Genomic DNA, 13,396 nt, shown 5'->3' with positions numbered 1-13,396 from the left:
AAAAACAGTAAATTAATTATCAACGAGTATTCTCAAAGGTGATGAAAGAGACTTGGTTTATTAATTTTAAAGAACCTGGCACAAATATTTTATTGAGAACATGGAACAAATGACTCACCTATTATTTGTTTGCAACCTTCACGAGCATAAAATATTTTGAATTTTTAGATGATAATTTATTTTGAATGAAACGGGTACCTTATCTTCATAAAAAAGATCAAAATATTTTATGATAAAATGTTATTTAGACAGAAATAGTTGAAAGATTAAAATTTTAAAAATTATAGAAGTAATTTTTTTACTTAAAATTATATTACTTTAAATTATACCTAAAAAGCTCTCATGGTTTATTTAATTAATTTTTAAGTTTGTATAAGTTAATCTTAAATTAAGAAGTTGATTTCATTTTTGTATCTATATTTTTCTTTCTTAAATTTTGTATGAAAATAAATTTATTATTTTGTTATAAAAATTATGGATTCAAATTTTATCTATAACTTTCGTTTGCTCTTAAGTAGTAGAGGAAAATTACCATAAAAGATAAATAATAATTTCCCTAAGGTATTTAATTTATTTATTTTTTCCTGCAAAAGTTTTTTTTCTCTCTTTTCACTCATACCTATCTACTCATGATTGGTGGAAAATTAATGTTCTAATTTTTTTAATACTTTTAATGAAAAGTGATTTAAACCAAATATAATGTTTTTCACGTAGGAATAAAAAGATTTCCATTATTTAAATCTATAATTATAACTTTTGTTTTGTAATAATTGTCATTCAAAATGTATTAGTTGTCATTTGGTATTGTGAGAAAAATAACGACAAAAAACTAATCCATAAATTCCAGCTCTGTAAGAAAATTATCCAGTACTCGTAAAAGAGGAGTAGTTATAAACATTATAACCATGCTAATATATAAGTCCAGTCTTAGCAAGGTTATGCAGAGCGTGGAATGTATGGTATCTCGATTTAGTCTTTTACCAGCAAATTCTTGACGCCCCACATTATCAATGCATGTATATGGAGCTTAATGGTCTTCTCCTTCCAGTTGCTGATAGTTTGTACAAAATCAACACACTGAATTACAATGAAACGTTTTAAAATTACTTCCCAATTTCAGTATAAAAAAAGAAGAAAATGCCCTTAAATAAAATGGAATACATTCCTTTTGTAGAATATGTTTTCCGAAATCCTTCTGCAGAATATGTTCAGTTTTTTTTAGAAACATTTTTTTGTATTGTGAGTTTTCTGGATTTTTATTTCCGAAACACAATAGTATCTGCTGGAAAAGTTTTTTATGACCTCGTCCGCCTGGGTGGATCCGCCCGGCCTGGAGGGTCTCGGCCATTCCTGACGAAACGGCGGAGATGCCCAGCCTGGATAAGTTCCTCGATCTTATCCTTAAGGGCCTGACACTCGTCGGTTGAGTGTCCGGTGTTTTGGTGGTACCGACATTGCTTCCTCCGGTCGGCGTTATTTGTGCTGGCCACCTTCCTTGGGGGAGGGATTAGCTCAGCGTTGAGGGCTTCGTCCAGAATCCTCCCACGATCGGTCGTCAGGAGTGTATACCTTGAGAACCGGATCGGTCGTTCCTTTGACCTGGCCGCCCCTGACGATCCTTCTCTTCCTTGTTTTTCTCCCCACCGGCATCGGCACGGGCCTGGTTACGAAATTCTCCTAGCTCTTCCAGCTGCATGTACTTAGCAGCTCTCTTTCTCAGCTCGTCCAGGCTGTCGGCCGGCTTCATGCACAGGTTGTCGGCAGAGGGCCCCGGACGCAGGGCCGTCAGCATGTGCTGGGGTTTCTGTTTTGTTTTTAAAAAAGTTACGTTGTTAGAAAGACCGGATGGGTTGTTACAAAGACTGGAATAGGTTGGATAAATAAAAATACAGAAACGTTGTGATAGATTTTTTTTTAAGTTGTCGATGAATTTGTCCAATCTAACTTATTTACCTTCTTAATAATTTTTTTTTATTAAATACTATTAACAAAATTAAATATTTTTTCACCTAAAACAATTAAAACTAATGCTAAAACATAACTTGTTTTTTTTTTATTAAATAAAATTAAACATTCATCGTAGTAACCTGCAAGGTAAAATGCAATTTATTTTAAACACATTAGATTGAATAAAACTCATCCAACAGTTTAAATGTCAACCGCGTAAATTCGATTTTTTGAATCCAACAAGTACTTGGGCAATGGACCCATACAATGACCCGACCGGAATAACTTTACCCGATGACGTGTACATTATTTTAACGTAATCAGAATTATTTATGCCTCGTTCGGCATCAGAGTTATCTTATTACTTTAACGTAATCAGAATTTATTATGCCTCGTTCGGCATCAGAATTATCTTATTACTTTAATGTAATCAGAATTATTTATGCCTCGTTCGGCATCAAAATTATCTTATTACTTTAACGTAATCAGAATTTATTATGTCTCGTTCGGCATCAGAATTATCTTATTACTTTTATGTAATCAGAATTATTTTTGCCTCGTTCGGCATCAGAATTATCTTATTACTTTAATGTAATCAGAATTATTTATGCCTCGTTCGGAATCAGAATTATCTTTCGGCATCAGAATTATCTTATTACTTTAATGTAATCAGAATTATTTATGCCTCGTTCGGCATCAGAATTACCTTTTTACTAATGTAATCAGAATTATTTATGTCTCGTTCGGCATCAGAATTATCTTATTACTTTAATGTAATCAGAATTATTTATGCCTCGTCCGGCATCAGAATTATCTTAGTACTTTAACGGAATCGAAATTATTTATGCCTCGTTCGGCATCAGAATTATTCTGAATTATTTATGCCTCGTTCGGCATCAAAATTATCTTATTACTTTAATGTAATCAGAAATATTGATGCCTCGTTCGGCATCAGAATTATCTTATTACTTTAATGTAATCAGAATTATCTATGCCTCGTTCGGCATCAAAATTATCTTATTACTTTAATGTAATCAGAAATATTGATGCCTCGTTCGGCATCAGAATTATCTTATTACTTTAATGTAATCAGAATTATCTATGCCTCGTTCGGCACCTGAATTATCTTATTACTTTAACGTAATCAGAATTATTTATTCCTCGTTCGGCATCAGAATTATCTTATTACTATAATGTAATCAGAATTATTTATGCCTCGTTCGGCATCAGAATTATCTTAATACTTTAATGTAATCAGAATTATTTATGCCTCGTTCAACATCAGAATTATCTTATTACTTTAATGTAATCAGAATTATTTATGCCTCGTTCGGCATCGGAGTTATCTTATTTAATGTAATCAGAATTATTTATGCCTCGTTCGGCATCAGAATTATCTTATTACTTTAATGTAATCCGAATTATTTATGCCTCGTTCGGCATCAAAATTATCTTATTACTAATGTAATCAGAATTATTTATATCTCGTTCGGCATCAGAATTATTTATGCCTCGTCCGGCATAAATTCGATTTTTTGAATCCAACAAGTACTTGGGCAATGGACCCATACAATGACCCGACCAGAATAACTTTACCCGATGACGTGTACCCTAGTTTCTTCCAGCGTCTTCCCCAACACAAAACAGGCTAATAGAAATCAGCATTCTACTTCTTTTGCACTCTGGTTGAAATTGAAGGTTCTCACAGTAAAACTTGTTGAATTGAGTAATGGAAGGGAATGCGAAAAGCGACCAAATCGTGGATGTAGGATCGGTAGTGGAGGCCGTTTCAGCCGATGACGGTGATGCTCCTCTCTACAGCCTCGAAAGTCTTTGCATGCGATGTGGTGAAAACGTAAGCTTCTCCCCATTCTCCGCCACCTTTTCCTTTTCCTTTGGCTTTTCAATGAATTCACTTTCTACTTTTTCGCGCACCTTTGGCGTGGTTAATTCAGGGATTCAATTCTCCATTCTTTTACTATTTTATTTACAAGCAACATTATTACCCGAGTAATTGAGTAATGAATATTTACATTTTTTGTGTGTTTCGTCTTTTGTGTTGTTCTATCCAGGGCCATGTTAAAAATCAAGGAAACAATTATTTATCGCTCAACAAATGAGTCAAATTCACCCTAAGTCTTAATATTGTATCTTCATCCAAAATATTTAAATTTTATCATCTGACTTGAATTTCTGTCATGTTTGTCAGGGGATTACAAGATTTTTATTGACTTTAATTCCCCACTTCAGAAAGGTATGTCTTGTCTATTGCTCCATTTGCTCTTGTGATTGGCAAGTGGTTACTGTTAGTAGGTATTGGGATATATCATATATGTAGTTAAATTTCATCTTTATTTCTGTCTTTCCTTATGTTTAGGCCTCATTCACTTTTCTCCCTGATGTTATTTGTTACATATTTCAATTAAATGAATTAGCATTATTGATTCACAAATTACATAATGGATCGTAATACATATTATTTTTATCTGCTGTTTCTTTTGTTTTGTCTGTCCATTAGTTTTCTGAAATATAACTCATTGTCACATTTACCTTTCCTGCAGATTTTGTTATCAGCTTTTGAATGTCCACATTGTGGTGAGAGGTAAACGGCCCTTTAGTCTATGCCCTCTCCGTGTGCGTTGAACATAATTAGTTCCTTTGATCTTCCTCTTAATTTTTCTTTCTTTTATAATTATTGATTTTATCTGTTAGGAACAATGAAGTACAGTTTGCTGGTGAAATTCAACCACGTGGTTGTTGTTACACTTTGAAGATTCCATCAGGCGAGCAAAAGGTTGGTTTGTTCAAATTTCAATTCCCCATCCCCAAATGATTATTTTATATAACATAAGAAAACATATATGGCGCCTAGGTACTCCAATGCCTCTATTAGCTATCTTCTTCCCATTCAGTTAACATCCATGCTGAGGTTCTTGACACTAGTGACTGACTGTTAGGCAGGAAAATAAAGACAGCACTTGGAGGGTGTATCATAGAAGGAAATTTAAAAATAAGGGTTAAGCGGGTTAGTTAGTTGTTGGGTTAGTTAGTTGTGGTGAGGGGGTCTTTAAATAAAGACCAACCTGTTGTGGGGGAGGGGATATCTGAATTGTTGTAAGAAGTTGACAGGATTAAACCTGTGTGAAAGGAGCTATTCTCCTTTGTAACCCTTTTGGGTGTTCTGTTCTGCATTGTAATAAAACAGAGTTTTCTTTCTTCTTGCTGTGTTTGGGAGGGAATTCTGGTTTTTCTGTCTAGGAACCTAACAATGACCTAGTTTGAAGGATGGTTTTTCATACTTTTGCATCCATGTTTAGCTAGAAGACCATTGTTGTTGAAATCAATATTTACCATGTAGGATCATACTATGCTATGAGTTGAACACACCCTGGAAAATCCCTTTCTTCTTATTTATGAAGCCCTTCCCAATCCATTCGTGATCTTCTCCATCTTGGACTGTTCAACCTTTTTTTTGTCATTCCATTGTTGCCTTAGAGTATTGCCACCTATAACTTTTATTATTGCACCTTCCTTTGGCTGTAGCAACATTTTCAGTTTAGTAATCCTTACCATAGAAGTTAATTTTGTGGGATTGAGCTTGACCCTATGCTCAAACTCTATGATGGTAACAAAGGCAATCCTAAATCAATTGTTGGGTCACCTACATTGACCAATTCCAGACTTATAGTCCTTGGCATAGGGGGTGTTGGTTCAAATGCATATTAATTAAGGACAATCCTTGCCCACCATAATTTGCAGCCACGTGCACCTTCATTATGGTAGGTGAGTGGGTAAGTATAAATCCCGCATAAATGGAAAATTGTGTGGTTAGGTTAAATCCTAAACCTAAATACTAAGATAGTTCAACAACATAATTTTCTAGTCAACTAATAAACAAATAGAATTAAGAATTTCTTTCTCACATTTCTGATTATACTATTTGGATACCTGACTTACTATAGTTATAACTTTTAAATCTAATTTTGTTTTAATGTAGTGATTTTGGAGGTTATTTCTTTGTTTATGATATTCTTATGCATATGCACTATATATGTATAGTTTTGCATTTTATGTAAAACCATAGGATCTTACCATCCAAGTTAAGATCCCCAATTTACGAGTTTTTAATCTCCTTATCCTAGGTAGAATATTGAGTTTAGCATTTTAAAGGACATCTATCATGTAATGATATAAAACTATTTGAAGCAAAATGCATGCAATCAAGATTGTAAAACTTGAGAGTTCATAGAAACTTGTGAAGGCTTTTGTAAACTTGACTCAAACTTGTAAGAGTTTACTTACCATAAAAAATATTAACAATAAATAACATAGTAATTATACATTTGAACTCCATAATAAAACAATTGTTAAAACAAAAACTTGGCAATAAAACAATACAGTCAACTACAAAAGTAAAGCATCTCGGGTTGTCAATAATACATTTCTACTAAATAAGTTTAAACTACATCAAATAATTAAGAAATAAAATATTATCTCTAATACTTGTTATGGTGAATGTATGATTATTTGGGATTATCTTATTTTGATTTGTAAACTTGTCTTTGTGGTTTGCCGTTATGATGATTTGTTTATACAAGTGTCTAACAAGTTTAATGAATGTAGATGCTAAATCGTCAAGTGGTTAAATCAGAATCTGCTACCATTAAGGTACTCAAATTTGTTTTGTTTATTTTCTTCATATTTATATAAACTTGTGTACCCTATTTCCTATTTAGATTGTAATCTTCAAAATTCTTTAGTTCATTAACACCTTGGTTCTTGTCTCTTTGAAGTCTAGGGCTAAGCCACATAGTCTTAGTTGAGCTGATATTATCTACCTACATACCTACATACCTATTTATCTGTATGTCTATTTGTTTACATAGATAGTTAGAAAGATAGATATTTTTATGAAAGAAGTAATTTAAGATGTTGCTTATAAATTTTAATGACTAATCTGCTTCTATTATTAAAAATTTATAGTCTGCTTTGTAATAAATTTATTCAAAAGGCAACCTTATATGTATATGATTGTGCAGATACCTGAACTGGATTTTGAGATTCCACCAGAGGCTCAACGTGGTAGTTTGTCAACGGTACTTCTAATACATATTTCAATTTACTTTGTTGTTTCCCATTCCTGGCAATGACAAGTTTGCTTGTTCAATTTTTTTTTCTGGGTAGGGCAGGGGGTTACCCATTATTTCATTTGTCAGTGAAAATCTCGAGTCTCAACATTGTATTTCTATTTAAGATGGCTAAATTTACTCCGCATGTGTATAATCATCTACTAATAAAACCTTAATTATTCAAATAAAATTTGAATGTGTTGCGGCTACATGAGCTGTTAAACCTAATTAAGAGTTCAAAACCTACCTAAAATTAGTTTTTTTTGGGCCCATTTTTGACCCATTTAAAACATTATACTTATTGCAATCCACAATACATTTTTTTTATCTCCGCCACAACACCTTCCGCCATAACCCGTTATGGTTTCTGTTATAACTTTATAAAGGATTTATGGGGTCTCCGATATGATCCGTTATTCAATATCGATAACATTGATGAGTGGTTAGTGGGGCAAGTAGATGATGATGATGATAATGATAATGAAGAGGGGGGAAATGAGTTGGTTTTTGATGATGATTCCACTCTAAATTAGGCAACTGCTTATGAAGCTTTAGATGTTGGAGAACTAATAATTTACACAAGACAAGTAACCAGTAAAAGAAAGCAACCATCAAGTGGTTGTGGTATTGTCATTGGATCTTCTCATGCTTCTAAGAAAGGTCTAGCTGCAACTCCATCCCCAACAAGGAGGGGCAAAGGGAAGATTCAAATCGGGGTTGGGAATGAATTGCATGATAGCTTTGATTTTGAGTTTGAATAATTACTTAACTTTGACTAGAGTTTCTCTGAAGGGGAAGACGGGGGATATGCCCCATTGGATAATATTGAAGAAGAGTCGGATAGTTAGAAACATAAGATAAATATTACCATGTCCAACTATTGGGATACGAGTCCCATTGGCAAGAGTAATGTAATTACCAGGAAAAGAAACACATGACATTAAAAGAGATGAGTGAGGTGTCATATGGTCTGTCGCACCAAAGTCTAGAACTCAAGAGTCCTTGCATAAATTTTAAGAAACATCAAAAGAGGAATTAGAGTTCTTACCAGTCATGGTTACGAAGCAAGTACCACAAGGTGGCTTACTGATAGACTCCATGAGAGATTTTAAACGTTCAATTTCAGCATGTAATGCAGGCATTCCATTGTCAATTGAAGAGGATGAAGGAAGATCATCATTACTTAGTAGAGTTGCCGTGATAAGATAAATAGTAAGAATTTCTTAGTCTCCCTTGTAAGTATAATGAAACATTAACACAAAAAACTTCAGTGACAGTGAAAGGTCGTAGAAATAGGCCCCAACATTGTGAGCTCTAATACTAACTTAAATGAAATAATATGAATGAAAGAAGATTTTTATTCAATTATATTAATTGAAACAAGACATCAACCTTTATATATAGAAAACTTTAACCCTAGAGTAATTATTACAAAGAGATATCTAGAATCTTCTACAACTTCTAACAACTTCTAGCAGTACATTAATATCCTACTAACATGAAGCTTCTACTAGTACATTTAATATCCTACTAACAACAAGGAATGTAAATCGTGGGCATCAGAGAACTCTTAACTTTCTTTTGTGAAAATTCATGAACATTGAACAGTTGAAAATTTGTAATCAAATGATTCAACAATATCTTTTGTTGTGTAATTATAGGTGGAAGGGATACTTATGAGAGCAACTGATGAACTTCAAGCCCTTCAAGAGGAACGCAAAGTACTATTTGTTTCTGCGCTATATTTTTATTTGATGCATGCATTCTTCTTTAAATAACTTAATTAATGTTATGCTTTCTACCCTCTAGAAAGTGGCTCCGGAGACAGCTGGAGCAATTGATCAGTTCTTGGTGAAACTGCGAGCCTGTGCAACAGGAGAATCATGCATCACATTTATTCTTGATGATCCTGTCGGAAACAGCTTTATTGAAAACCCGTAAGAGATTATACCTTGTAGAAGTATTTTTTTTAAATGAGTAAAAGTATTTTTATTAGAGAAGAGATTATAACAATAGAGGCTAAGGTATCCTCACACACAAGTAAATGACAAAAGGTATTCAGTGATAGCATATGAATTAGCAACCTCCTGGATTTGTTGCTCAAGAGTGGAGTGTGGTTTAGTATGTAAAGTGCTGATCTCTGTATGGGCTAAAATTTAGTCACATTGTGCTTGTGCTTGACTTTGGATTGGATACATTCTTTTATGAATCACACCATATTGTACCTTTTAACTTATTTTAAATTGGTCAAGACAAACATGTATTTGTTGGTGAGGCAAACTTGTACCTTCATTTGGTACTTGGTAATATTAGTCCAATGTTTTAGCTAGTACTATTTTAAGTAAATGCAGAACACATTGAATAGGTTTGCACCATCATCTGATCCATCGTTGACGATCAAGTTTTATGAGAGAACTCCTGAGCAGCAAGCATCATTGGGATACCTTGTTGATTCTGCACAGGCTGAAGGAACTCATGTTGATGCCCCGGGAGGCGGAGAAGCTGTGACTACTGATCAAGTGAGGAGAGAACCACATGGATCAGTAGGGGCAACAGCTGGCCATCGTGCCATTGCACAGAGTAACAGTGCAGAAATTGCTGAAGCCTTGTTTCGATATACTGCACCAGAAGAGGTACAATTGCTGAACTATATAGTTCTGTGTACTGAGCTTTGGCCTTATGTGTTTGTTTATTCAATGTCAAGTTGCTGCCTTTTTTTGACAGGTGATGACTTTCCCTTCTACTTGTGGTGCCTGTGCTGCTAGTTGTGAGACTCGAATGTTTGTCACCAGTATCCTCTTAGCATTTTTCATACTTCCCTTGGGATATTGTTTGATTATGTTACATTTCTTTAGAAGGATTCTGTCATTTTAAGCTCGATGTAAAATTTATTGGGTTAAAGAAGATTTATATTGTGTATGCAAGAGTACATAGCTTTGTGGGGTAAAATAAAATTATATAAACTATTGGGGCTTATTTTTTTTTATTCCATGTTTGTATTTCAGTTGAAATTTGGAGCTTTAGCACCTTTTTGATCTGCAAAAAGTGAAATTACATAAAATAGGGGATAGTTTTTCTTTATTTCAACTTCCGTTGTGATTCTATGTTTCATGTATTTCAGTTGAAACTTGAAGCTTAGTGTCATCTACTTGGTGCTGAATAGTTTTTGGATAACCATGTGTTCTATTAAAAATCCTGAACATGATCTACTTTCAAATTTCAGAAACTTGACTATGGATTTATGCTAGCTACACAACATTAATTTCAAATGAAACATCTGTCTACAGTGTTGCATGTATTCTGATTGCTGATAGGGTAAAAACTAGATAATATTTATTTGCTTGCTTGATAACGGTCATACTCTTCAAATATGCCATGTGCCAATTTTATATTCTATATTATTGCTTAGCAATTTCCGGCATTTCTTCCACAAGCTGTTGATCTTAACAATGGACAGATATTCCTTACTTCCAAGAAGTAATTGTTATGGCATCCACATGTGATGCTTGTGGCTACCGCAACTCTGAGGTATGCTGATTTCTTGAGTGTAGCTCTGTCTTTTTAGGGCTGGAATAAACATTAATTTTCCATCTTGCAGTTGAAACCTGGTGGACGAATTCCTGAAAAAGGAAAAATAATTACTCTTTCTGTGAAAATGTCAATGACCTGAGCCGTGATGTAATAAAGGTCTGTAATTCTTTGTGATCTTAACTAATTTCAACCCATCAGTTTCTTAATTTGTATATGTTTAGTGATGAATCATGGATCTTGTAGTTTATCCTTGCATTTAGAGAGCATATATTTTTTCTTGTTTCTAGTATGTAATTACTACAAATTGGGATCAGTAAAAGAAATCTCATTAGAAAAGAAGGTAGTTTGGACTTTGGTTATTGAGCTACTCAAATGTAGGGAAAAATGTAAGCTTCCAAACCTGTTTTGCAGAAAGTGTAAAGTAACTAAGGATAAAAACTAATCATGAGTACTCTTTCAGTGCCACTTTAAAGTTTTGCAATTTATTTTGACATCTCCCTTGCATGAAGCTATAGCATTTTAAGGAATCAAATTCGCATTTTGGGGTTTTTAGAAGCCTGAAATGATTTTTTCATCAAGAGATAACCTAGAAACGTTAACACCAACATGTACTGTTTTCAATGATATATCAAAAGTTGTAATGATACACACACAGTCTTGCTAAGTTAACCTGTGAAATATGTCCTGATGGTACCCATATAGGCCTGACCATTTAAACATTATTTTATGCAATCTGAGATCTATACATTTTATATCTATTGACTGAGTAGTTTGGTTTGATTAGTCTGATACTGCAAGTGTAAAAGTTCCGGAAGTTGACTTGGAGCTGGCAAGCGGAACCCTTGGAGGAATAGTTACAACTGTTGAAGGTTTAATTACAAGAATTAGTGAAAGTAAGTATCCTTCTATCAGTCACACAAACTATATAGGCAGCATCCTAATGAGACAGGAGGAAGGAAAGGACATCGTAGTACCCATACACTTTGTTCAGCTTCAATTGTAACAAAATGATGAAAACATTTTTCTTTTCAATAGATCTTTCAATTTTCAACCACTTGAGCATCATTATTTATTTCTTTCATTCCAATAATCTATCTCAAATATGTTTTAAAAGTCTTCTAAATGCCAAATTTGTATCTGTTTTGGATGGGTGGAGTTTAAACTGTTCTCTTTTGTCATGTTTATGATGTTCCTGATCCCGTGGTGTGATTTAATTTTTAATATAATCTATTTATTTTTGCTAGAATGTATCAATGTAGAATATAATTTTATGTGATTTGTATGTACAGGCCTTGAGAGGGTCCATGGCTTTACTTTTGGAGACAGTCTTGATGAAAATAGTAGAAGCAAGTGGATAGACTTTAAAGCAAGGCTAAACAAGGTAATACGTGACTATTTTATGAGAGTTGGTTTAAATTTCTCCATATATGTTTACTATATAATTCTATTATCAGGTTATATTGCAATTTTTTATATTTATTCTTTACACAATGTTTTGTGGCTGACTGGGAAAAGAGGGAAGAGGAGCAATACATAACTTCAGGCATTGTATATTCTTTTGTATTTCTAAAATAATCTTGTCTTTATTTCTTGTTCTCTTTAGGAGGATATGTTGTCCCGTTTTGTACCTCTTTCGACACCTCACTTTGAAAAATTTAGTAAAAAGAAATGGACGACAAAGAGAATAGGGTTCACGGAATTTTAACCAAATGCATTGTAACAAGAAGGGTCACTTTGAGCAACAAAGACCTGTGGTCATATTCCATGCTACTTTTGGGCTACATTATGCCTCTTTAATACCAGCAACTAATAGACTGCATCGGTCTTTGTGTCTTGAATTTGAAGGCTTTGATTTGACTTAACCTATTTAAACTTATTGGTTCAAGGTCTTGGATCCCACTTTTTTTATCTGCATTCTTTCATTGTATGCAGCTTCTTAGCTTGGAAACCTTGGACTCTAATTCTTGATGATGCATTAGCCAATTCTTTTGTAGCACCTGCAACTGATGATCTGAAAGAGGACAATCAATTAGCTTGTAAGATTCCAACTCAGACATCAAGCTATACTTTGAGCAGATAAGTTCACATTTTCTGAGTTGAAATTCTGATTCCATTCCATGATGCCAATTCTTTTTCTATACATATGGAAAGTTGAAACATCAATTTTTTGTTCCTTAAATATTATTCGATTCAACTATCGGAGTTGCTGGGGATCCCGGTCCAGTATAGACCATCATGTAAATAAACAAACAAACGAATAGGTTTATTTCAGACATTTCCCCTTGTTGGGACTCGTGTTTCAACTTTTGCTTACAGTGTGCCCTGAGTAGCCTGCATAATTGGATTTGTGATGAATCGGTCTAATGTGCTGTATGTGTAAATATGATTCTGATTGTTTAATGCGTGTTTATATGGTGCATAGTTTTTCATGTAAATATATTCATGTTTTGTGGTTTTCTGTTTTGCAATTGGTATTTCTCCAGTTGAGGACTACGAGAGGTCATGGGAACAAAATGAAGAATTAGGTCTGAATGAATGGACACCTCTTCTGCCGAAGTTGGTGATGCACCAACCAATACTTCTAAAAACTGAGTGAAGATCATGTAATTTCCTCTCCTCACATCCCAACCAAAACAAATGGAAGTATTTTTGTGATAGTTTGATATCATCGAGAGAATGGAAAAGTCTGTTGTCTTGAGCCTCATTTCATTGGCTTATTGATATATTTTAATGTAAGCCCATTAACTTGTATCATCCGTTAGAATAGTTGTCTGAAAAATGTAACTTCG

General features: G+C 33.8%; 1 pseudogene; it reads left to right on the top strand.

The window, feature by feature from the left end:
- Positions 1–3,594: 3,594 nt before the first annotated feature.
- On the top strand, positions 3,595–13,391 carry LOC137806064 (uncharacterized; annotated as a pseudogene).
- Positions 13,392–13,396: the final 5 nt, after the last annotated feature.

This window comes from Phaseolus vulgaris, chromosome 3 (assembly GCF_000499845.2).
Source record: "Phaseolus vulgaris cultivar G19833 chromosome 3, P. vulgaris v2.0, whole genome shotgun sequence".
In the NCBI taxonomy this organism is placed as follows: domain Eukaryota; kingdom Viridiplantae; phylum Streptophyta; class Magnoliopsida; order Fabales; family Fabaceae; genus Phaseolus; species Phaseolus vulgaris.
Note: the sequence above shows the minus strand (reverse complement) of the source record. Positions and strands in the feature narration are given on the sequence as shown.